General features: G+C 36.1%; 2 long non-coding RNA genes across 2 annotated transcripts; both read left to right on the top strand.

Annotated features, from left to right (window-relative positions):
* The first annotated feature begins 3,661 nt into the window (after nt 1-3,661).
* On the top strand, nt 3,662-6,872 carry LOC120273626. Its single transcript, XR_005540581.1, has 6 exons — nt 3,662-4,087; nt 4,210-4,381; nt 5,761-6,007; nt 6,087-6,313; nt 6,412-6,482; nt 6,681-6,872. It is a non-coding gene; the product is annotated as an uncharacterized LOC120273626 (long non-coding RNA).
* A 10,473-nt stretch (nt 6,873-17,345) lies between these two features.
* Nucleotides 17,346-18,897, top strand: LOC120273625. Its single transcript, XR_005540580.1, has 3 exons — nt 17,346-17,642; nt 17,726-17,904; nt 18,490-18,897. It is a non-coding gene; the product is annotated as an uncharacterized LOC120273625 (long non-coding RNA).
* The last annotated feature ends 6,928 nt before the right edge of the window (nt 18,898-25,825 follow it).

Genomic DNA, 25,825 nt, shown 5'->3' on the forward strand with positions numbered 1-25,825 from the left:
TTCTAGGTTAAGCACGGTCACTAAGATGGGAAGATTCGGTGGTTAGCTGGTTGCAATCAATGAAGAAGAAACCTTAGCCAAGATGAGAATTTGAAATCCATGGGAATCAATGAATTAGATTGGATTCTTTCTAATGCCTCGTGAGATCTATACAAGATACATTAGATTGTATTGTTTTTTAATGCTTCATGATATGTAGAAGGTACATTGAATTGGATGTCATTTTATACCTCGTGACATGTACAAGTTACATTAGATCTATGATCCAGCCACTAGATTTAAATCAATTATGTTTGAAAATTAAAATTGGTGGGGTTGTGTTGTGTGTGAGACTTGTGGGCCAACAAGCTCACGATTTATGCACCGAGGAGGCAAGGCAGCTAGCAGATTTAAACTAAGTTTTGAAATTTTTTTGTATTAGTGTGCATCCTTGCAATTTTTGTACATTGATTGGAGATAATAATGAGTATATTAGTATTTTTTTATTTTATTTTATTGGATCATATATTGCTTCTCAATGTAAATGAGAATGCATTATGTATAAATTTTTTTGGTGAAAAATATAGAACATGATTGGTAACTTCATTTTTGTGATACGACTACAATGTGTTTGATTAAATGCCTCAATGAGATCATTGAGATGCAATGTTGAGAATATCAAACATTATGCATTAGGATATATCACATTCTATATATGTATAATTAAATAAAGTTTAGTGTTAAGTCTACATAACAAATTACGTAATTTTTTTTTTTTTTTGTTCTATCTACATAGCAAAATGCATAATAAAATAAGTTATTTTAATCAAAGATTACATTGTCATATTATTTTGGTATTGGAAACATTTGTTATGTTGAATGAATTTTCTTTAACATTTTGCCCTCAACCCCTCTTACCAATAAGTCCTAATTCAGTCCTTGATCAAAAGTACCTTTAGATTGCCATGAATGTCCTTCTAACCCCACCTCTTTGTCGGATATGTATGACCCACTTTCTCCCAAGTCCAATGCAGCATTATTATGTATATCACTCAGTGTCATCATTGGGTCGGACTGACCTGGCCCGGCCCAAAAAATTAAAGTTTTGACCCAACCCAAGTCTAGATCTGACGAGTCTCATAAATAGTTTGGGCGGGCTGGACTGGCCCAAATTTAAAATATAAAACCAATGGCCCAGCTCATGGACTTAACTCTTTAGATTAATCATTAGATTAGGCTAGGATCAGCCCGTTGGATTTTGCTCGAATCGACCCATTGTTATTTTTATTTAATTTTACTTTATTAAAATTTGTGATGATTTAAAAATAAAAAAACAAAATAAAAATAAAAATAAATAATTTTATTAATTGATTAGTATTATTATATTTTTTACTTGAGAAAAATATTGCATCGCTATAATATAAGCATATCCAAACTAGATTAGCACCAACTCATTTGTCAATCATATGCATTTTTTTCCCATTCTACATAAAATTGAACCTCTATGTACGTACTTGATTGATCAATGAAAATACAACCATTTTCCAAGATGAATCATAGAGGGAGTTAGCTCGCATGACATGACTCATGAGATTGGCCCATGGCAATTAACCACTTACTAGTTAGCTCCCTTGTATGATAGATTTATTTCAATTAATCAATCAATCATTTGTAATATTTTTTTAATTTTTATTATTAATATTTAGTAATAAATCCAATGGGTCAAATCATGGGTCGCCCTGTTGGATCAGTCCAAAAAAGTCCAAAATGATCGTCACTTAAAAATGATATTCATATCTAATTCAAGGTTTGTTTGGATCGGGCTTAGACTGGCCCATTAAATATTGATTTTAGATTAGGTTTGGATCAATCTTGGGCCAAAGCTTGAGCCGGTTCATAGGCTTTGGGCCATTGTTAATAGCGATATATCGCCCCATCTCAAATGTTGCATGCTTATTGCTTCCTTCCGGGCTCGGCCAATATTACCATGGCCGCCGTTTCAAAAACAATTTATTATTATATATAAAATAACCTTGCTAATTTAATTTGTTCAACAAAAAATATGCCCATCTACATATTTTCGTAATTTTTAAAAAAATTAATCTAACTTTACATTCTTTTAATTATAATTGAAAAGAATTTTATTTTTTTAAAAATATTTTTAGGCGTCTCATATAAATATTTATAAATAAATAAATGAAATGACGACAACCTTTCCCCTAACTGATGTTATACCACCACAACAAAGAGAATGCCACCCGAGCTGTGGGTGTGGAATTATTAAAAATTAAATAAAATTTATTTATTTATTTATAAAGTAATTTAAGGAAGTTTAAGATCTTGACGTTCATATATCCAAATGCATGACGCCAAAGAGAATACCACACCATAAGGAGAATACCACCGGGTCCACCCGGGTCGGGGGTGTGGAAGTGGAAGTGAAGAGGTTGGTTCCTTGAACCTTCCTGGATTCTGGGCCCCACAAGATGCTATAAAAAAGCACAATGCCTCCAATTTTGCTTGTCATCCCAGCGCCATGGCTTCAACCTCAGCAAATCCTCCTCCTCTTCCCCCTCCTTTGTTTGACAAAGTGTTAGAACTCTCAAGGGAATTCATAGCCTCAAACCCAAGGGATGCTACTTTTTCTTTTGCTCTTCTTCTCAACACCAATACCACTTCATGCATTACCAAAGAAGAGTACTCTCATGTTCAAGATCTCATTCACACTCTTAAACATCTCTTCAAAGACGGACTCATTACTATCCAAGTCGCCACCGATGAAAAAGTATACCCTGCCACCACAATGGACACCTTGGCAAGCCTCATGGCTGCCATTTCCCTCCACACCGACCATTCCTCCGAGTCCATCGCCCACAGCGCATTGGAACACCTCCGTCAGCTAAGTCTCCATTATCAACAGCTTCAAAACAAACTTGTCCACTATAACTCTATGGGGAGTTATTTGGGGATTAGCTCAACCGTGGTTATTGGTGGTTTTGCAGCTTTTGCTATGCCGCCGGTGGGCCTCATCCCGGTGCAACCGTTGGCACAGTTCTTCAGCACACTATGGAAAGAACAAATGATCAATCCATTAGAAAGAGAACTGAAGGTTATTGTAGCCAATCGATTCATGATTCATGACATGATCATCAAGGTTGGTAAGATGAAAGACATGGTTCAAGGTTTGGTGAACTTGATAGCTAAACGCGAGTTCTTGGAGGAAGTGGAGAAGGCTTTGGTAGACTCCATAACTCAGCTGCAGATGGTCGAGCTCGAGCTCGAGATCTGAAATCTAAGCTAAACCTCTTATATCTAGTTCATCTATGATGACGTATAATGACGACGTATGATGACGTGTGATGATATGTACATTTATATATATCTGTAGTGTTAAATCCTAATGAGACAAAGCGGGAGGATGTTGTGCTGTTTAGTGGGTGAACTGGTATTTTTCTTTTGTTATGTTTTTTTCTTTCTCCTTCTGCACCTGTGTACATGTGGTTCGTGTTACTACTTACTACTATTTTGTGTCTTTTTCTTTTTCTTTTGCTTGTTTTGAATTTTCAATTGTGTTAGCTTTACTGTTGTCTTTGCATTCAACAAAGTATGATTTATGTTATTAAAATTTTATATTTTTTTAATAAAATAATGATAATATAATGATTGGAACAGGGAAGAGATGAAAGTCATAAAAGAGCGGAGTAGTCTATGAAAATTGAAAGATACTTGTGAAGGAAAAAATATATAAAAAAAGTAAAAATCAGGTGTGTGTCTCCCCTGCAACCGCCGGAGTGCTGCCGCCGAGAAGGTGGCGTGGTTAGGTCCTGGTCCGGGTGGAGGTGGAGCTTGGCGAAGACGATGGATTGGTTCATCGAACCGGGGAGGTAAGCCTGACAACATGAGCACGACGTTGATGATGGATTTGAAATGGCTTGAACCGCTGCTCCCCGAGCCAACCTCGTGCGCACTCAGCTTCAGTGAAAAAGAGCCACCGTCAAGGGCCGGATCCAGCATCGGAAGGAGGTAAAGCGAGGTGGAGCTTGCAGAGCGAGCGTTGACGATGGATTTGAGGATCGAGATCGTTTGACTACTCGCGTCTTCAATCAAGGTACCAAATTTCATGAATTCTTCATGAATTATCCTCAAATTTTTTTTTTTTTAATGGTTTTTGGGAATGGATCATTGCGTTTAGGTGCTGTTAATTAAGGTTTAATTGGTATTGCGTTCCAGGATTAATCGTGCACCGCGTGGTTGACAGGCTTCTAGATAAGCCAGGAGGGATTTGATTTGAGGTTCTTGTTAAGCCTCCGGAGCAACGAGGTGGATAGGGATGATGGCGGCGTTGACCCCGCCGTTGCTTGATTTATTTGACAGCCATGAGCTCATGCCCAACCCCGCTCAGGTGAATCACTCATTCTACTTTGCTGATTCTTTCCTTTTTCTCTAGGAATTTTGGTCAACATGCCTCTAATACATTCAAATCCAAGCGTTTGTATAGATAAAATTTGTTTATTGGCTTAAATCTGTGGTTGTGCATATTTTTGAGAAAGGCGATGTGCGAAGCTCGGGGGATGAACACGTGTGGGGAGCCGTCTCACCATCGAATCACGCCTCACCTCATGCGAGATGGGGATCGAACTCGGGAAAACACGTTCGACACTCGAGGCAAACACCCTACGTAAGGGACCCGATGTCAATAGACCAAATGGTCGTTGGCGGTTGTGCATATTGATTGATTTATAAAAAGGGTCCTGTTTATATGATGCTTATTTTGTTTTAGAAACTACTTTAGAAAAAGAAAGAAGAAAAATTAGATTTTGGGAATGATGTTTGCTCAGGGGTTATGATGTTTACTTTGTTTTAGAAAATTACTTGAGTAAAAAAAAAGAAAGAAAATTTGATTTTGGGAGTGATGTTTGCTCAGGGGTTAAAATGGTGGTTCAGTGTTTGCTTGGATTGAGTGAAAACAGAGGGATAACAGGAGTTGAATTCTTGCACTTGATGCTACTTTCCCTCCCTCCTTAATAAGAGAGAGAGAAAGTTTGGCTTTTATTATTGAATTCTTTCTGCAATTCTTGGTTTTGAATGAGCTATCTCTGTTTGTGGGTGTGAAATTACACATACCTTCTAGTCACTGTACGGCTTATTTTGCTTTCCTATTATCATAATGATGCTGCACCCGGCTTGCTGAGTGGATAGTAGCTGTTAAGCTTATGAGTAGAGTTAATATATGTTGATTCACTATATTCCATATGCTTTGGTTTTTCTTTCATTGTTGGAGCCACTAAGAGCATTAAGAGTACTATGAGCATGTTCTGCATGAAAATTGTTCTTGGTTATTTTTGTTAAACTCTTACAGAGAAATAAAACTTCTATATGCTGAAGAATACCCATGTGGAGGCTGCAGAAAATCTAAACTAGCATTTGCTGGCTTAAAATTGGAATAGACGCTTGTTGATTGCCCCCTTGCTTGGCTGGGCTCTTTGGTTTCGTCTTTTCTATTTTTTTGTTTTGATATTCTTTATGTCTACCCTGCCTCAGTGAGTATTAGGTTGTTCAGCACATTGAATCATAAATTTTTTTTTTAATTTCCAAGTGATTATGGGTTCATGGCTTCCAATAATGGTGACCGTTACTGTTAATTACCTCTTGTGGGGCCTCCAATTCAGAAGATTTAATTACCAGCTTGCTGCTTGCAGTTTCATGGTGCTTCTGTTTTTAGCTTTACATGATACTATAGGAAGATAAGCAACTGATGCCGTCTATCTAATTGTGCTCTAGATTGGTGACTTTGAGGTGAATGTGTCAAGGGACATTTCTAGTCCAAATGCTCTAAATCCTGCTATGTATCCAAAAGTCCTGCCAACTCAAGCACCACCAATTCCAAGCAAGCCAATGTCTGAATTAAGTCCTTCACCTCCAGCTTTGCCACAGAAAGCGTGTCATACACATTCAAGTCGATGTGTAAATGTCCCATCTGCAGAAGACATGAAGACAGCTGGATGAGGACTTCCAGAGTTTAAAAATGGTATTGTAGCTTCTACTGCATGAGCTTCACTAGACATTTTGCTAGTATAAATGGCTTATCATAATGTTTATGCACCCAGTGGTTGGTTTCTAGGCTGAACACAGAAACAATAGATGTAAAAGGTAACCCAACAGCAGTTTATCAGATGTTTCATCAAGTTGTCCTCTTGTGTGCTTGTGCTGATATTCCTCTGCCGAAACAATGAGAAATACTATCTCCTGACTATCAAGCATTTCATAGACAACAAGGAGACATGACCAAAGAAGGCTGGTCATTGACTGCTTTGGCAATAAATGGTTAATTAGGGTAAGTCTTCTTTTCTTTAGGTTCCCTTTTTTTTCAGTTCACCTTATGGGCTTCTCATGTATGCTTGATTTTGATGCACTTGGACGTCACTGGAGAAGCTCTTAAAATCCGCTGTCAAGATGGAGGTAGCCTCAATGACATGCGGAATTATAGTCATCCTCAGCCCATGGTAAATTTTTTTTTTTAAATTTTTTTTTATAGATCATAGTGCCATTGTCTTTGATTATTTGCCCCATTTTCTCTGCATGTTTCACATATCCAGCGTTGGTAATAAACTAAATCATTCTTAATCATTATTTAATAGGATATTCTTTTTGGAAGGACAAATCCTAATTACATCTTTGTTAAAATGTCATTGTTTATCCAGTGCATTGAGGCTCATGTGATCCATTTATGGGTTGAGCTTCAACTGTGAAGCTGAATTAGATGATACAGTTGAACCTTTACAGCCAATGCAAAGGACTATTTGTAAGCCATGATTTGTTAATGCATGTGCTGGAATTTTTATGTATTTATTTATTTACTTATGCTAAGATTATGAATTGTTATTTTTTTTTCAGATTTTTTAATTAATTTATTTTGTTTTAAATTATTTGTTAAAATAGTCATCCCAGTTAGTTGTTCATGAGGTAAAATTCTTGTTTAAGGTAATTTTTCAGAAATTAGTGTTTCTTATGAAAAAGTTTAATAACACAAGCCTTTTATGTGTTTCTTTTCTATAATTTAAGGGGTTGTTTTGCAATAAAAGAGCATCCATAAGAGATACAAAAGAAGCATTAGTTTTTATTTTATTTTTGGATAAAATGGTCAAATCATTCACTTTAATCAATGTTGTGAGAGTGAGTTGTTGATCCCTCAACCTCTCACGAGGCAAGAGAAAGAATTGCATCCTTTTAATGTGAACGCTGTGTGTTTTATATAGAAAGGCGGGAAGGGATAGTTCAAATAAATTAGAATTAGATTATGATTTTATTCCCTTGATTGGAAAGGAATGTTGGGTTTAGAAATATACAATAAAAATAATTTTTTGAGATACATAATAGTTCATAGTATCTAGTTAGGAATTTATTTCAGATTTTCTTCCACTTGTTAAAGAATATCTTGGTCATTAACTATCATTTGCTGGCTTAAATTAGAAAGAGGCATGTTGATTGTCAATGGTTTTGTTCGTCTCTTTGTTTTTTATTTTTTTCTATTATTTTGTGGTGATGTTCTTTGTCTACCCTGCCTCATTGAGTATCTGGCTATTAAGTATATTGAATCACAAATTAACTTTTTTAATTAGCTGAATTATATCGTGGGAATCTCCGATCATAAGTAATGAAAAGCAGCACCTCCTAGAATAATCTGGAAGTTCACACCGACTTATGCATCTAGAATGTGATCAAATATCATAGCATGAATCTGGAGTCTTCTATCAACCGACCTAGCATCCTATAAATAGGTGTCTTCCATTTGTAAATGCATTCAAGGAAGCAAAGCAAGTTATAGAGAGCTACTAAGCTAAGGAAAGATAGTGAGAGTGAGTGAGTGCATAGTGAGAGAAAAATTAGAGTGAGGAAAGAGAGTGTCTTGTAAAATATTTCAAATAACTAATAAAATTAAGTTCCATATATTCTCTCTCCACTCAACAATTCTGGTACCAGAGCCAGGTTACAGGGAAGATTCTGCCAGATCATCGACGAGTGCCCGAGCATAAGGAGTTCACCAGTGTTGCAAGAAGTTCGCCAGTCAGAGTAAGTGAGGTACCGGTATTCTACCGAGGAGGCTTGCTGGAAGTCAGGTGACCCACACATAGCAATGGAGTTCACAGGTACGACTGGTGGTTTAAAGAAATTAAACAATAATAATTATATAAATTGGAAGGCCTGCATAGAGTCCTATCTACAAGGACAGGACCTATGGGAGGTCGTAGGTGGGTCGGAAACGACTCCACCAGATGTCACTTTTGAAGAAGTGGCAGATGCTGCTGGTGATTCTAAATCAAAGGAGAAGAAGGCTCTGGCGGCAGAGAAGTCAAAAGATGAAGCTCTGCGAAAGTGGCGCATCAAGGCAGGTAAGGCGATGTTTGTTTTGAGAACAGCTGTGGAAGATGAGTTGTTGGAGTATATCAGAGATGTTGCTACACCAAAAGTTGCATGGGACACTCTCGCCACACTATTCTCCAAGAAGAATGATGCTCGTCTCCAACTACTTGAAAGTGAGCTGATGACAATCTCGCAAGGAAGTATGATAATCAGTCAGTACTTCACCAAGGTAAAATCATTATGCAGTGAGATTGCACAGGTCGCCCCTGAAGAGAAGATCAGTGAGCAGCGAATGAGGAGGATAATTATCAATGGCCTTAAACCTGAATACAGTGGGTTTATGACTGCTGTTCGAGGCTGGCCAACACAACCAACATTATTGAGTCGGAGAATATGCTCGCCAATCAAGAAGCATTAGCTAAGCGGATGGTCGGTGTTTCCTTGAAGCAAGAGGAGGAGGCACTCTTCGAGTGGTAGGAGGAAAGGTCGATTCAACCCAAAGCAGAGACCTACAACTGAAGACAAAACAAGCCAGCAAAGGAGGCCAAAGGAAAAGACTGACTTTTCAGGGGGAGCTCGCAGTCAAAGGAGTACCAAGCCGTCCGTCCAAAGGAGGTGACAGTCGAGATGACCGCTGCTACAACTGTGGAAAGAAGGGGCACTATGCACGAGACTGTTGGCATAAGAAGAAAGGCCAAGGAAATGCAGCAACATCAAGAAGCTTCCAAGATACCAAACATCAAGTACGGTATGATAGTGAAGAAGAGTGGGATGTTGAAGCAGCATTTGCTGTTGTCACCACCAAAGTGGAGGAGCAAGAAGAGAAAGAGGTGGTAGCTTTGACATCAATAACAAAGCAGAAGAAGATCAATTATGAGAATGACTGGATCATTGACTCTGGCTGCTCCAACCACATGACAGGTGACATCAAGAAATTAGAGGGCCTGGAAAAGTACAAGGGGAAGCAGGTGATTGTGACAGCTAATAACTCCAAGCTGCCCATCACCCACATTGGTAAGACACTTATCTCCCCGCGCTTCAATTCAAATCAAATTAAGCTGCAGGACGTCTATCATGTTCCCGGGATGAAGAAGAACCTGTTGTCAGTCTCACAACTGACAGCACAAGGAAACTATGTGGTATTTGGGCCACAAGAAGTCAAGGTATACCGTAATCTACAGGCATCAGGCACTCCAGTAATGGAAGGCCGCAAACTGGAGTCTATCTATGTGATGTCTGCAGAGTCAGCCTATGTAGACAAGACCCGGAAGAACGAGACGTCTGACCTCTGGCACGCAAGACTGGGGCATGTGAGCTATCACAAGCTAAAGTTGATGGTGGAGAAGTCAATGGTCAAAGGCCTGTCCGACATAGAAGTACGAACTGACACAATTTGCGCTGGGTGTCAATTCGGTAAGGCTCATCAACTTCCTTTCCAGCAATCTAAATTCAGAGCTAAGGAGCCTTTGGAGTTGGTGCACTCTGACGTATTTGGACCAGTTAAGCAAGCATCTATCAGTGGTGCCAAATACATGGTGACCTTTATCGATGACTTCTCAAGGTATGTATGGGTTTTCTTCATGAAAGAAAAATCTGAAGCATTCTCCAAGTTCAAGGAGTTTAAGGAGAAGATGGAGAATGAGCTCAACAAAAAGGTACGGTGTCTTCGTACTGACAATGGAAGAGAGTATCTCTCTCAAGAGTTTCATGTCTATCTGAAGGAGCATAGGATTCGAAGACAACTGACCTGCCCCAACACTCCACAGCAAAATGGTGTTGCTGAAAGGAAGAATCGGCATATAGCAGAGATATGCAGAAGTATGCTACATGCCAAGAATGTGCCAGGGAGATTTTGGGCTGAATGCATGAGAACAGCAGCTCATATCATCAACCGGCTTCCACAAGAGAAGATGGGCTTTCTCTCTCCATTCCAAAGACTGTGGAATATCAAACCTACAGTAAGTCACTTTAAAGTCTTTGGATGTGTGTGTTATGTTTTTGTACCAGATCATCTTCGTACCAAGTTCGACAAGAAGGCGGTACGATGCATCTTTGTTGGCTATGATGATGAGAGAAAAGGATGGAGATGCTGTGATCCGGCGTCTGGACGCATCTACACATCCAGGAATGTGGTCTTTGATGAAGCTTCAGCTTGGTGGCCTTCAACAAATTCAGTTCAACCAAATATGAAGGAGACTGAGCCAATAGTCGAAGAACAGTTACAAGACCAAGCTCAAGAGATACCAACAACAACTGAAGAAGACATAAGTCCAAGATCATCAAAGACCAAGAGTCCATGGAAGACAGGAGTTCATGGAGAAGCTGAAGAAGACTCTACAGAAGAAATGCCTCCACCTTTAAGAAGATCATCCAGGGTAAGACATCCCAATCCTAAGTATGCAAATCTTTGCGACTAATCATGGAAGTTGAAGAACCAACATCCTATCAAGAAGCGATTAAAAAGTGATAAATGGAAGAAAGCAATGGAGGAAGAGATAGCGACTCTTAAGCAAAAATCGAGGGCGTGGGAGTTGGTGCCAAGGCCAGAAGAAGTAAAACCAATCTCGTGCAAGTGGGTGTATAAGGTGAAAACTCGAGCAGATGGAACAATCGAAAGGTACAAAGCTCGACTTGTGGCACGAGGATTCTCGCAACAGTATGGAATAGACTACGATGAGACATTCAGTCCAGTAGCAAAGATAACAACGGTGCGAGTACTATTGGCATTAGCTGCAAGCAAAGGATGGAAGCTTTGGCAGATGGATGTGAAGAATGCCTTCCTACATGGAGAGCTTGATAGAGACATCTACATGGATCAACCACAAGGATTTGAGAGCAAGGCTCATCCAGAGTATGTATGCAAGCTCAAGAAAGCATTATATGGCTTAAAGCAGGCTCCAAGAGCATGGTATGGGAAAATTGCAGAATTTCTTGTACAAAGTGGCTACTGAGTTAACGACGATCGAGTTCGAGCCTATTCAGTCGAGCACCACGGGGAGGCAAGATGGCTATAGAATCTTGGTGTATGTTGACGACCTCATCTTAACCGGAGATCTCACTTTGAAGAAATCCGATTGCACAAAGGAAAAATCTTTCAATCCGGTTCCGGATGAAGGAGCTTGGAGAATTAAAGCATTTTTACGGGGCTCGAAGTTGAGAAGACAAAGGAAGGTATGTTCCTATGTCAACAAAAAGTATGCAAAGGATCTACTAGAAACATATGGGATGTTGGAGTGCAAGCCACTATCTACACCAATGGAGCCCAACATCAAGCTTCGTGCGGGGAGAAGGGAAAAGACTTGGAAGATCCAAGGATGTATCGACAAGCGGTAGGTAGTCTTATCTATCTAACCCTTACTCGTTCGACTTGGCATATGCGAGTTGGAGTAGCAAGCCGTTACATGCAAAAATCCAAAGAAGCCACATTTGGAAGCGAGTTCGCTGGATACTTGATATTTAAAAAGGAACTACTGATTACGGTATTCAGTATCGTAAAGGTGAAAGATGCCAAATAGCGGGTATTGCGGACGATTATCTTTCGGAGATTGTGACACGAGGCGATCGACTACGAGTTACATCTTCGGTTTGGGATCGGGGAGCGATGTCATGAGTGCGATGAGAGGCAAAGCTACCGTATCTCTCTCCACCACCGAAGCCGAGTATAGAGCAGCAGCTATGGCAGCACAAGAAAGCACGTGGTTGATGCAATTGCTAAAGGATCTTCACCAACCGATTGAACAGGTAATACTTCATTGTGATAACAGGTCAGCAGTATGTCTAGCAGAAAATCCAATGTTTCATGCAAGGACAAAGCATATTGAGGTACACTACCACTTCCTAAGAGAAAAAGTGTTGCAAGGTGAGATCCACATGAAGCTGACGCCCACAGAAGAGCAAGTTGCTGATATCTTCACTAAAAGTCTCAGCACAAAGAAATTTGAAGATCTACGAGCACAGTTAGGAATACTCAAGAAAGATCAACAATACTGAGCAAGTCAGTGCTGAGGGGGAGTAATGAAAAGCAGCACCTCCTAGAATAATCTGGAAGTTCACACCGACTTATGCATCTAGAATGTGATCAAATATCATAGCATGAATCTGGAGTCTTCTATCAACCGACCTAGCATCCTATAAATAGGTGTCTTCCATTTGTAAATGCATTCAAGGAAGCAAAGCAAGTTATAGAGAGCTACTAAGCTAAGGAAAGATAGTGAAAGTGAGTGAGTGCATAGTGAGAGAAAAATTAGAGTGAGGAAAGAGAGTGTCTTGTAAAATCACTACAAGAAAAACAGAAATTTGGCACAGTAATTTTGTCACGGAATTAAAACCGTGCCAATTTTGTCACGGAAATTGGCACTGAAATAAAAACAGTGACAAATTTTTCACGGACATTGGCACGGGAAAAAAATTGTGACAATAATTGGCACGGAAAAAAAAACCGTGCCAAAGTTTGTCACGGTCATTGTTTTCGTGCCAATGTTTGTGACAAATTTGTCACGGTATTTAGCACGGTACTTACAATCCGTGGCAACAAACGTGACAAATACAGTAAAAAATATTTTCACGATTAAAACCGTGACAAAAACAGTGACAAAATAAACCAACATAAAATGGTCTTTTAGTAATATTACAAAAAACTTAAAAAAAAATTAACAAAATATAAAATTAACATGGATTGAAGAGATGAGTACAACCCGTGCCAAAAATAGTGACAAATAAGAGTATTTGTCACCGTTATTGGCACGGTTTTGGATATACTTTGACAAATTCATTAATACAATTTTTATTTTTTTTAATAAAAATTATTGTAGATGGTGTACATGACTAACTCAATACTGACTAAATAGAAATAATAAAATATAAAAATTAACATGGATTGAAAGATATAAAAATCCCAATTTTTCATATATATGTCAAACAATTAGTAGAAAAAAATTATGCTTTAGCACGGAATTTGGCAGTGCCCGTTGAATCAGTGCTTAAAAACCGTGACAAATAAGAGTATTTGTCACAGTTATTCAGCACGGTTTTGGATATACTTTGACAAATTCATTACTACAATTTTTATTTTTTTAATAAAAATTATAGTAGATGGTGTACATGCACAATTATTATGACTAACTCAATACTGACTAAATATAATTAATAAAAATATAAAAATTAACATGGATTGAAAGATATAAAATCTCAATTTTTCATCTATATGTCAAACAATTTTTAGAAAAAAATATTAATTGGACGCGAATTTGGCACGGTGCATGAATCCGTGCTAAAAACGCGTGACAAATAAGAGTATTTGTCAGCGTTATTGCAGCGAGTTTTTGGATATACTTTGACAAATTCATTAATACAATTTTTATTTTTTTAATAAAAAAATTATAGTAGATGGTGTACATGCACAATTATTATGACTAACTCAATCTTGACTAAATATAATTAATAAAAATATAAAAATTAACATGGATTGAAAGATATAAAATCTCAATTTTCATCTATATGTCAAACAATTTTTAGAAAAAAAATATTAATTGGCACGGAATTTGGCACGAGTCGCTCGAATCCGTGCCAAAAAAACCGTGACAAATAAGAGTATTTGTCACAGTTATGTAACGCAGTTTTTGGATATACTTTGACAAATTCATTAATACAATTTTTATTTTTTTTAATAAAAATTATAATAGATGGTGTACATGCACAATTATTATGACTAACTCAATACTGACTAAATATAATTAATAAAATATAAAATTAACATGGATTGAAAGATATAAAATCTCAATTTTCATCTATATGTCAAACAATTTTTAGAAAAAAATATTAATTGGCACGGAATTTGGCACGGTCTGCCCGAATCCGTGCCAATAACCGTGACAAATAAGAGTATTTGTCACCGTTATTGGCACGGTTTTGGATATACTTTGACAAATTCATTACTTCAATTTTTATTTTTGTAATAAAAATTATTGTAGATGGTGTACATGCACAAATATTATGACTAACTCAATACTGACTAAATATAAATAATAAAATATAAAATTAACATGGATTGAAAGGTATAAAATTCCAATTTTCATATATATGTCAAACAATTATTAGAAAAAAATTTTAATTGCCACGGAATTTGGCACGGTCTGCCCGAATCCGTGCCAAACACCGTGACAAATAAGTGTATTTGTCACGGTTATTGGCACGGTTTTGGATATACTTTGACAAATTCATTACTATAATTTTTATTTTTTTTAATAAAAATTATTGTAGATGGTGTACATCACTAACTCAATACTGACTAAATAGAAATAATAAAATATAAAATTAACATGGATTCAAAGGTATAAAATCCCAATTTTCATATATATGTCAAACAATAATTAGAGAAAAAAATTGATTTGCCACGGAATTTGGCACGGTATGCCCAAATCCGTGGCAAAAACCGTGACAAATAAGAGTATTTGTCACCGTTATTGTCACGGTTTTGGATATCCTTTGACAAATTCATTGCTACAATTTTTATTTTTTTAATAAAAAATTATGGTAGACGGTGTACATGCACAAATATTGTGATTAACTCAATAGGAAATAAATATAAACATCAAAATATAAAATTAGCATGGATGCATATAAAACATCTCAATGTTGTTAAAGTGAACATAATCCAAATAAAGTAGTGCATATTTTATCAAGTAAAACATTAAAAACTAATAACTATTTACACCCGCTTGTCTTATTTATATTACAACCATCCACCATTCAAAGAATCTCAAATTATTGATGATATAATTCCAATTATAATCATTTTTTTATAAAATAATTAGAAACTTATTACTTTGTCACGGAATTTGGCGCGGTTTTCTCATAACCGTTCCAAATACCGTGCCAAAGAAAATATTTTGCACGGTATTTGGCACGGCATAGCCGATGCCGTGACAAAACCGTGACAAACAATAATTTTGTTTGTCACAGTTATTGGGACGGTTTTGGATATAGGTTGTCAAATTCATTTTGACATTTTTAATTTTTTTTATAAGAAATTATATTTGTCGTCTACATGCACAAATATTATGACTAACTCAATACCGACTAAATATAAATAATAAAATATAAAATTAACATGGATTGAAAGGTATAAAATCCCAATTTTCATATATATGTCAAACAATAATTAGAGAAAAAAATTGAGTTGGCACGGAATTTGGCACGGTATGCCGATTCAGTGCAAAACCATGACAAATAAGAACACTATCGCGGTTATTGGCTACGATTTTGGATATACTTTGACAAATTCATCTCTAATTTTTATTTTTTTAATAAAAAATTATGGTAGATGGTGTACATGCACAAATATTGTGATTAACTCAATACTGAATAAATATAAATAATAAAATATAAAATTAACATGGATTCAAAGGTATGAAATCCCAATTTTCATATATATGTCAAACAATAATTAGAGAAAAAAATTGATTTGGCACGGAATTTGGCACGGTTTGCCCTAATCCGTGCCAAAAACCGTGACAAATAAGAGTATTTGTCACGGTTATTGTCACGGTTTTGGATATGCTTTGACAAATTCATTACTACAATTTTTATTTTTTTATTAAAAAAATTGTGGTATAATATATTTTGCACAAATATTGTGATTAACTCAATAGCAAATAAATATAAATAAAAAATATATATTAATAAAAAATTTGAAATTATTGCTATATATATATATATATCTTTATATTATATTAATTACTGTGAAATAGTTATTATTGGTATAATATATTTTTATTTTTAGTGAAATATTTGGCTTAATAAAATTTTTTAATGAGAATAAAAGGATATTTAAGTAATTATATTTAAAAAAAACTTAGAAAAATCAAGAACCAAAAAGTTTGGAAAGGAAAAATCAATTTATCATGCCTCCTCACTAGAATCAAGCCAGATTTTTTTTAAGTAAAACATATATACAAAATTAATAGTGCATGCCTCTTATCCAATTGCCATTTGTTGCTTGATGATTGAGCCACAACTCTCCGTCTCTCTCTCCCTTCCTTTTTTTTAAAAAAAAAAATTTGTTTAAGGGTTTTTAAAGTTTTCTTTAAAAGATATGTATATATATATATATATGTATATATGCATTTTTGTCTTTGTTTCATCTCCCGATCATTTCATCTCTTCTTCATCGTTTTGGAACCCTAAATTTGAGGTATTTTCCTTTTTTGTTTAATTCAGTGTTTTTGTTTAATTTGAGGTATTCCAATTTTTGATATTGGAATAGAGTTGTGTGTTTACGAAACAATAATTGTAGTTATTAACAATTTTGTTTATTATAATATATTTATAAAAAAATTCAAGTTAAAAATTAAAAATTAAAAATTAAAAATATTCATTTTTTACAAATAATCATAAAATCAAATAAATAAATATGATCCATCAGGCACATAAGATTTGAATGCTCTAGCTTTATCATCAAAATAAAAGAAAAAAAAAATAAGTGTGAAATGATATCATATTTTTGTTATGAGATGCAACAATATATGTTAGGGATGTAAATGGATTTGGAATAAGCTCAACAAATACGGGGTTGAGACAGGGAACATCCAATCCAATCAAATTATATTTTAATTTTGGCAATTACCTCAAGCTTGTTTGGTACATTTTGTTCTCTTGATTTAATACACATACACATATAAATAGATCTTTAATTTTAAATTATTTTTATATGTTTTATTTTTTTTATTATTAATAATAACATTCAGTAATTTCATTCGGCTAAGAAACATGTCAAAATTTACTTTTTCATACGCATAATAAATTAATAATCTCTAATTTCCTTGCTAATTTTCTTAACAACGTCTTCATTTCCCAGTTTATATTAATCTTGAAATATTAAAATATAGATATTGTTAGTTCAAAAATAAATAAATAATAAACATCAGTGTAGATGGAATAATAATTGATTGATGGATTGGCATCAAGATCCGACGGTCCACAACCAACATCAGTGTAATCGAAGAGCCCTCATTAAACAAAACCTATCCTCTCCTCCATCTTCACCCCAAACCCTAACCCCAAGATCTGGTTCCGGCTATAGCCCTAACTCACCTTTTGCGAACTCTTCATCACCCCCGGCGTCCTTGACTACGTCGCCCGAAACTCCTCGTCTACAAGGGCATCGTCTGTGAATTCGTAAGGCTTTTCTCTGGACCGGTTCCGGCAGGGAGAACCTCGAGTTTAACGTCCGCTGGACCCGCCAGAACCTTGCCATCACCAATAGTTTAGCATCTGGATCACCAGTAGTTTCTGTTCATTCTAAGGTTTGGTTGTCGTCAATATGTTATTCCTTATTTTACTCTGGAGGTTGCTGACCAGAGTAATGTGGTTGTTGTTGTATTTGCAGCCGCCTTTGGGCCCTTTGTGTACTATGGCCAGGTAATGTGGATTGCTTATGGATGTTGATTGAGAGAGTATTTAGCCGTCGTACCAGAGTAGAACTTCAATGAAAAGATAACATCTCCTATGTTGTTTGTGGATGCAGTCACCTTTGGGTTCTGCAGCTTCTGCTTGTATTATGATTAGGTAATGTCCATTGTTTCGTGATCTCGCACTTCATTTTTTTGAAAAATGCTTTGCTTTTCGAAATTCGGATTCATTTTGGATTGAATTGTGAGATGAGTCACTATAAAAGCATTTGGTGTCTTAACAATCCAAGAGAGCATTTCAGACATTAGAGTTGTTTTAATGGGGACTCTTAAAGGCAGCAAGATGGTAGCTTCTTAGGATATTGGTATATCTTTTTGCCAAGCCAATGGAAATAAGCCTAAAGCATGACTTCTTGTTGCATCAGAAGCAAAAAATTTTAATAGATTCAAAGCTTCAAACCATCAATTATTTTAGATGTAAATATGCCATGCATAATATTGAAACTGGGAAGCCTTGTTACTGTTTTTAAATTAGCAATTGGACTAGTAGGTGGATTGTGTAGGTTATAATTCCCAGGATACCATTTCATGTGGGTTATACGCTCTTGAAGCATAATATCTGTATTAGATGTTTAGGGTCCTGAATCATGAATTACAATATCATAAATCTTATTGCTTCCTTGTTTATCTATTCATGTAGGTTGATAGTGAATAAATGATTGATTGCTGTCATTGATTTTAGGGATGATGAATTGGCAACTGAGGCAGCATGGGTAGTTGTGTATCTTTCAGTCCTTTCAGAAAATGCTGTCCGTGTGATGGTAAAAAGTAATATCATTGAGCTTCTTGTTGGAAGATTGACAGCCTCTGAGAGTTTGCCATTGTTAATTCCGGTATATACTAATACCTACTAAATTATGTTATATGCTTGACTTCACATGAGCTACTCACAGGATTTATGTATTACCGTAATGGTTGTGTCATGATTATCCTGTATTTCTTTTGTGTTAATTTTTAGCTAGAAATTTCTAGATTTGGATATTACAGACTGTAGAAACTTACAAGCTTTGAGAATTTTGTCATTGTTAGCAGATTACTTTTTTCCTTATCAGATGTTGTAGGACAGCATGTGCCTCACATTAAATTTCAATTGTGTTTGCTATCTGTAAACTAATTGATTTTGCACCGGCCTGTAAGTTTTCTGTTGTCATGTTTGACGGGCCTAGTTCTTATTTTTTCTGCTTTGTCTTATGGAAAAGTTGTCTGTAAATATAAAAAAATAATTTATTTTCATGAACTGAATTGTACTTTATTGTATGCTGGGAATTTGTATGCCTCTATGAACTGAAATGTTCTCTATTTGACTGATAATAAAACTGTTCTTCTCTCAATACAGACAACAACTAATAAATGAAATAAGACCCCCAATTTTGTAAATCAAGACATGTCTCTTGTATGTTTTTCTAGCAAATATATATAGACCCTTCTTTTCTCAAGTGTGTAGCCATGTGTTTGCTCTTAAATTTATTTGTTTATTTATTTAAAAAAAAATATGAACTACTAAGCATATAACCCATAAACTAACATAGTGAATTCACCCAAATGGAGATCATTTGTTTAAATCTAATCTTAAGTTTAATAAAATTGTACACAATGTGATTTATCTACCTTGAAAAACAAACTATTGCAATAGAGATAATAAATATATCGTCACATGAGTTTATTAAATTATTTTGGGTAAAATTATATGTTGTCAATTTATACAAAAATCATTGATTTTTAATAGTAATTATATAGAGATTATAAACATGGTTGTGAATCCATTGATGCTTCTATTGTTCATGTTTTTAACTTAAGTTTTGTTCAAGTTGATTGAATCAAATGTTGACCAAACTAGACTATTTGGTATATGCATGACTTTTTCCATGTTTCAACTATTTAAAAATACACATATGATATGGAGCTTAATTTTGGTCTTCCATGAATTAATAAAACCAACTCATAGTGAGAGTTTGTAAGCACAATACCAACTTCCTAACTATAATGCATATACATTATATATATAGATTTCATAACCGTGCTTAATTCCGTGCCAAATTCCGTGCCGAAAATGTGTTGATAATTATGTAAATAATAAAACCGTGACAACATTTGTGACAAAAAACCGTGCAAAATAACGTAAAAAACCGCTACAAAAACCGCTGCTAAAACCACACTGCTTCAAAAACCGTGATAAACTCGTGTCACACAAAATCGTGTCAAAAACTGCGATAAAAGTCTAACCGTGCCACAAATCGTGACAACCTTAACCGTGCCAAAAACCGTGACAAATCTAATCGTGCCAAAAATCCGCGATAAATACTACTGCGTCAAAATCCAGCGATAAATACGATCGCGCTAAAAACCGCTACAACCTATACCGTGAATAAAAACCGTGACAAATTCAACTGCATCTCAATATCCGTGTCCAAAAACCGCGATAATAAACACCGTCCAACAACCGCTGCTAAAAATATATCCCGTGCTAAAAATCAGTGATAATAATTGTCACGGTCTATAAAACTGCGATGACTAATTTGTCACGGTTTTTCATACTGCTGACAAATTAAATTTGTCACGCATGCTATAGGCACGATTGAGATTCCGTGCCAAAAACCGTGCCAAAATCAATTTGTCACGGTTTTTAGACCCAAAACCGTGCCAAATTTACCGTGCCAAATTCCTGTTTTTCTTGTAGTGAATATTTCAAATAACTAATAAAATTAAGTTCCATATATTCTCTCTCCACTCAACAATAAGATTTAATTTTTAGCTTTCTGCTTGCAGTTTCTTGGTGCATCTATTTTTCTATTTGCATGATACTGCTGGAAGATATGCCACTGTGCCATCTAATCATGCTCTAAATAGGTGACTTTGAGATGTATGTGTCAAGGGACATCTTAAATCCAATTGTTCTTATTCCTGCTATATTTCCAAATGTCCTGCTGAATCAAGCACCACCAATTCCAAGCAAGCCAATGTCTGAAGGAGAACCTTCACCTCCATCTGTGCCACAGAAAGAACGTCATACACCTCCAAATCCATGCCTAAATGTCCCATCTGCAAAAAATGCCAAGTCATGAGCTGCAAATCCATGCTTGATTTTGATGCAGTCGGATGTCAGCTCTTGGGATTTTCTACCAAGAAGGAGGTAGCCTTAACAAAATACAGAATTATAGTCATCCCATGTCTATAGAAATTGTTATTTGAAATTTTATGGATCATATTTATGTTGTTTTGATGATTTACATCCTTTAGTTTGCATTTTTTTTTTGATCATTTACAACGGGGCCGAGATGCTTTTTTCTTGTTTTTCTTTTTTAAATCTTTGAATTATTCTAGCCGTTGGATGGATTTACCATCTTTTGAAATGCTTATCCCGGTGCAGAATGATGAGATGTAATCGTTGATGCATCTTATTGACTTTATATTAATTTTATTTGTTCTTGTTTTTATTAATTTTTTTTTGTTTTAAATGATGTTAATTTTGCTCTCGCTTTTAGTGAAAATGTGCGTGGCATCTCCGATTCAACACCAATTTCAAGTAGAGCTTGTTGATCATTTCTGTTTTAACTTCCCATTTTTTTTTTTTTGATCTTCACAGGTATTTAATCTAGTGCTTTTGTTTTTCTTTGTCTTGCTTCTTTGCCTTTGATTTGGTTTTTTCCTTCTAAAATGCAACAACTTTAAATGCAGCAAATCCTATGGCCATTGTTGATCAAAGTGGAGAAAAATATGAACAAATTTACCTTTCCTATGGATTCGCGGCCATTGATGCGGCTTTATTTTTAAAACAAATAAATGCATGCTCTTTTTGTACTCGAGAAAGACATTTTCCTCCCAACCTTAACAAAATATGCACTTTTTTGGACTTAATAAGTGAGCATATTTCCTTCCATTGGAAGATCAAACCAGAGACTTTCTATGCAGAAAGCAACAAATAATACATAGAAAATAAACAGCCAAAACAAAAATATTACAAAATATACGCCACAAAATGTCAGGTTATACTCAAAAACTCTCCAATAATACAGAAGAATTAATAAACAACCAAATAAAAACATAAAATATATACACCACATAACATCAAACTTTGATCCTACTAACTAGGCGGTCGCCAAGACATGTCTTCTTATTTTTTTTGGTGGATTTTTTCTTGAGGAATTCACATATACACTTTGAACGGAAGTTCTTGAACGAGAGACCAAGTGTCCAAACAACTCAAAGGAGGAGGGTTTTTATTGTGGGAAAAGGGATTTTCAAAAGCTCACCACAATAAAAAGAAGGCGAAGTGTTGTGCCTTTGGTGAAGAGAGTGTCTTCTCGTATCCCACTGCATCGGGCTGCCAACCATCCAATCACCCATGGATCGGTTCCCAATGTCGATTGGAGGGTATTCTCATCATTTTGCACGCCGGAGAGTGTGTAATAAGAGTCAGGGTAGTCTGATAATTTTTTAAGCTAAATAACTGTGTTTTTCCATTTACGGACATCTAGACTACTGGGAAAAAAATAATAAATGAATGGATTTTTAGGGATATCCAAATTCCTGTATTATTTAAAAGGTTTTTGAACCAACAATATGGTCATGATAGCACATTCTAATAAAATAAAATAAAACAAAATACATTTTTTTTCTTGTGTATTTTTTTCAAACTTGCTTATTTTATTTTTTCCAATCAAATTTTGACATGCCGGAATTTTCAGTTACCATCGTCACCTACCCCATCAAGTAAATCTTTATGTAATTTTGGTTTCCATGCTATTTTTTTCGTTTCCCATGCATCCTCACCACCTTTCCCTATCTTCTTTCGTATGCATGATCATGCTGCACTTGCATATTTTTGGTGGGGTCATACTTGCATACCTTTTGCATATATGATTTATACAAAAGGTTTGCAAAGGTTTGCAAGTATGACCCCACCATATTTTGCATATTTTTGGTGGGGTCATTTTCGTTATCTTTTGCATAGATGCAAAAGGTATGCATGTATGACCCCACCATATTTTGCATATTTTTGGTGGGGTCATACTAGCATACCTTTTGCATATGTAAAAGGTACGTAAGCAAGTGGCCCCAAGAGCCCTGGAAACCAAAAATATGCAAGTGCATGATCTCTTAAGAGCTATGGAAACCAAAAATATGCTAGTGCATGATCTAGCCCTTGGTACCTAATCGGAAGGCTCTTCTTTTTTATTCGTTTTCACAGTCTTGACTAACCTGCCTTGCAATTACGAAGCCTCATCTAATTAGTTTCTCTCTTTTGGCAACTTCTTTTTAAGCTATCAATTAGCAAACCACAATCACAGACATACATCCCCAACCCTTTGTTATTAATTAGCTTGTTATCACCCATGGCTTCAACCTCCACCAATCCTCCTCCATCATCCTTTGATCTTGAAGATCTCATTCACGATCTTAAATATCTCATCAACCAAGGTCTCCTCACTCTCCAAGTCGCCACCCAACATGAAGTAGATCTCACCATAACACTGGACATGCTGGAAAGCTTGATGGCCATCATTTCCCACACCATCAACTTCAACATCGAGAGCGCTAGGGAAGACTTCCGTCAGCTAAGCCTTCATTTTCAAGAACTTCAAACGAAACTCACCAAGTATAGCTCTATGGGGATTTACTTGGGGATTACCTCAACTGTTATCGCCGGTATTGCTATGGCGCCGGTGGGCCTTAGCCCAGTAATACAACTGTTGGGACAGCTCTTCGATACCATGTGGAAAGAATGGATGATGAATCCATTAGAAGAAAAACTGAAAGTTGTTGAAGCCAATCGATCCATGATTCATTCCATGATTATTAAGGTTGTTAAGATGAAAGAAATGGTTCAATCTCTGGTGAGCTTGGTAGCTAAACGCTACGAAGATGCCGAACACCAGAAGGTGCTCTTGGAGGAACTGAAGATGGCTTTGGTGCACTCCCTGGCTCAGCTGGAACTGGTTGAGCTGGAGCAGGAGATGGCAAATCCCATGTAGGACTCACTGGTCAAATTAATGTGTGGCAAAAATAAATAAATAAATGCCACGTAGGAACAGCATGCAAGTATTTCATTTCAATCCATGATTTATCCGTGCGTTTCCAAGGTATAATGAATAGTTTGTTTAAAAAATAAATTTCCCAAGATTATAGGGTTATATATATATATATATTTGATGTAATTTGATTGTACGGTAAAGCTTTTATAATAACGGAAATATACCCAAAATTTATGCAATTTCTTCTTTTCACTTAGAATTGTCTTACTTGTGTACAAAATTTTCCAATTTTATTTATTTGATAAATTGGAAAAATTAATTCTCGAAAAGACACCCACGTAAATAATATAAATTATTGAGGGTAATGTTGTGAATAAATAAGTCTCCAAACTACTAATTAGCTGTTCAGTCAAAGTAATTCACAAAATAGCTTCAAATCAAACTGATCTATGGAAAAACAATTGCTGTCACACCAATCCAGATATAAGCAAGCATCAATCCATCACTAATCATGCAGATCTATCACAAATCCACATATTCCAAACCAAACAACCTCACAACACCAAATGAAAATATAAAGTTCACAGAATTATAGATCTAGTAAAACAGAGTTTAAAAGTAGTAATTACTAGGAGAATAACTTCCCTCCTGATGCCGGTCATCGTAGACGATCGTCGGAGCACCAGTCATAGGCCAAATAGCTATCTGATACTTCTCATGCTTTCCCCTTTCTCTTTCTTCTCACTTATACTATCCACTTCCTCTTTCCTTCTCATTCCTCTCTCTCATCAGTCAAGAGCCACTAATCGTAAGTAACCTCTTTTCCTTAACCAATCCCAGCATTGCCCATCGCCACATCATTGGGTGTAACATAACCCACGAGTTGAGAGCTCCACCACCTTTTTCTTTTACTTCTTTGCCCAACTGATAATGATTCACCCACCTCTACAGCCTCATCATCCTCCACTTCTCTGATAATAAATGGTGCTGATTCATCTACCATGCTCCTTCTCACATGCCCCCCTTTGAACTGATTTAACTGCCTCCCATTCACTCCATTACCCCCCTCATTAACTGAAACCTTGCCCTCAAGGTTTAATGATGGAAAATACTGTCTGAGAAGGTCCTCATATTCCCATGAATTGTTTTCATCAGTCAATCCTTCCCATTGAATCAAAGCCTGACGCATAGGTTACACCCTAAGGAGAATGGTTCTTTGCTGTAGTATTGAAATAGGTTGCAATGTTGGTCATTCTGCTTAAGTTTGTAGTGGTAGAGGAAAATAATTTGCTAAGTCTCCCGGATCACCTTCGCACTTCTTTAACAATGACACGCGAAACACATAATGAATTTGTGCTCCAGGTGGCAATGTTAATTGATAAGCAACAACCCCAATCTGTTTGGCAACTTGAAAGGGACCAAAGTAATGCAAACTAAGCTTTGGATTTTTTTCTTAGTGCCACTGAATGCTGCCGGTAAGGTTTAAGTTTAACAAAAACCCATTGTCCCTCTTCAAAAGATAATTCCTTGTGTTTCTTGTCTGTCAATTGCTTCATTCGCCTTTGAGCTTTGAGTAAATTCTGCTTCAACTATTGTAGAACCTTGTCACATTGCAGCAAAAGGAACGCAATATCTGGAGGGTCTTTGTCAGTAGAATTATAGGTGATCAGAGATGGAGGTTCTCTCCCATACACTATTTGAAATGGGAACATGCCTGCACTTGTGTGGAAGGATGTATTATACCAGAATTGTGCCCAAGGAAGTAATTCTAGCTAATTCCGTGGATTTTCTAATACAAAATACCTTAGATACATCTCCAAACATTTATTAATGCTTCCGATTGACCATCAAATTGTGGGTGCTAGGCTGTAGACATAGATAATGTTGTTCCCATGGCATGTAATAGTGAAGTCCAGAACTTGCTAAGAAAGACTTTGTCTCTGTCAGTTACTATAGACCGTGGGACACCATGTAATTTGACAATGAGCTGAATAAATGCTATAGCTACTGAAGTACTCGAGAAATCTATCTTCATAGGAACAAAGT

This window comes from Dioscorea cayenensis, chromosome 12 (assembly GCF_009730915.1).
Source record: "Dioscorea cayenensis subsp. rotundata cultivar TDr96_F1 chromosome 12, TDr96_F1_v2_PseudoChromosome.rev07_lg8_w22 25.fasta, whole genome shotgun sequence".
Classification (NCBI taxonomy): domain Eukaryota; kingdom Viridiplantae; phylum Streptophyta; class Magnoliopsida; order Dioscoreales; family Dioscoreaceae; genus Dioscorea; species Dioscorea cayenensis.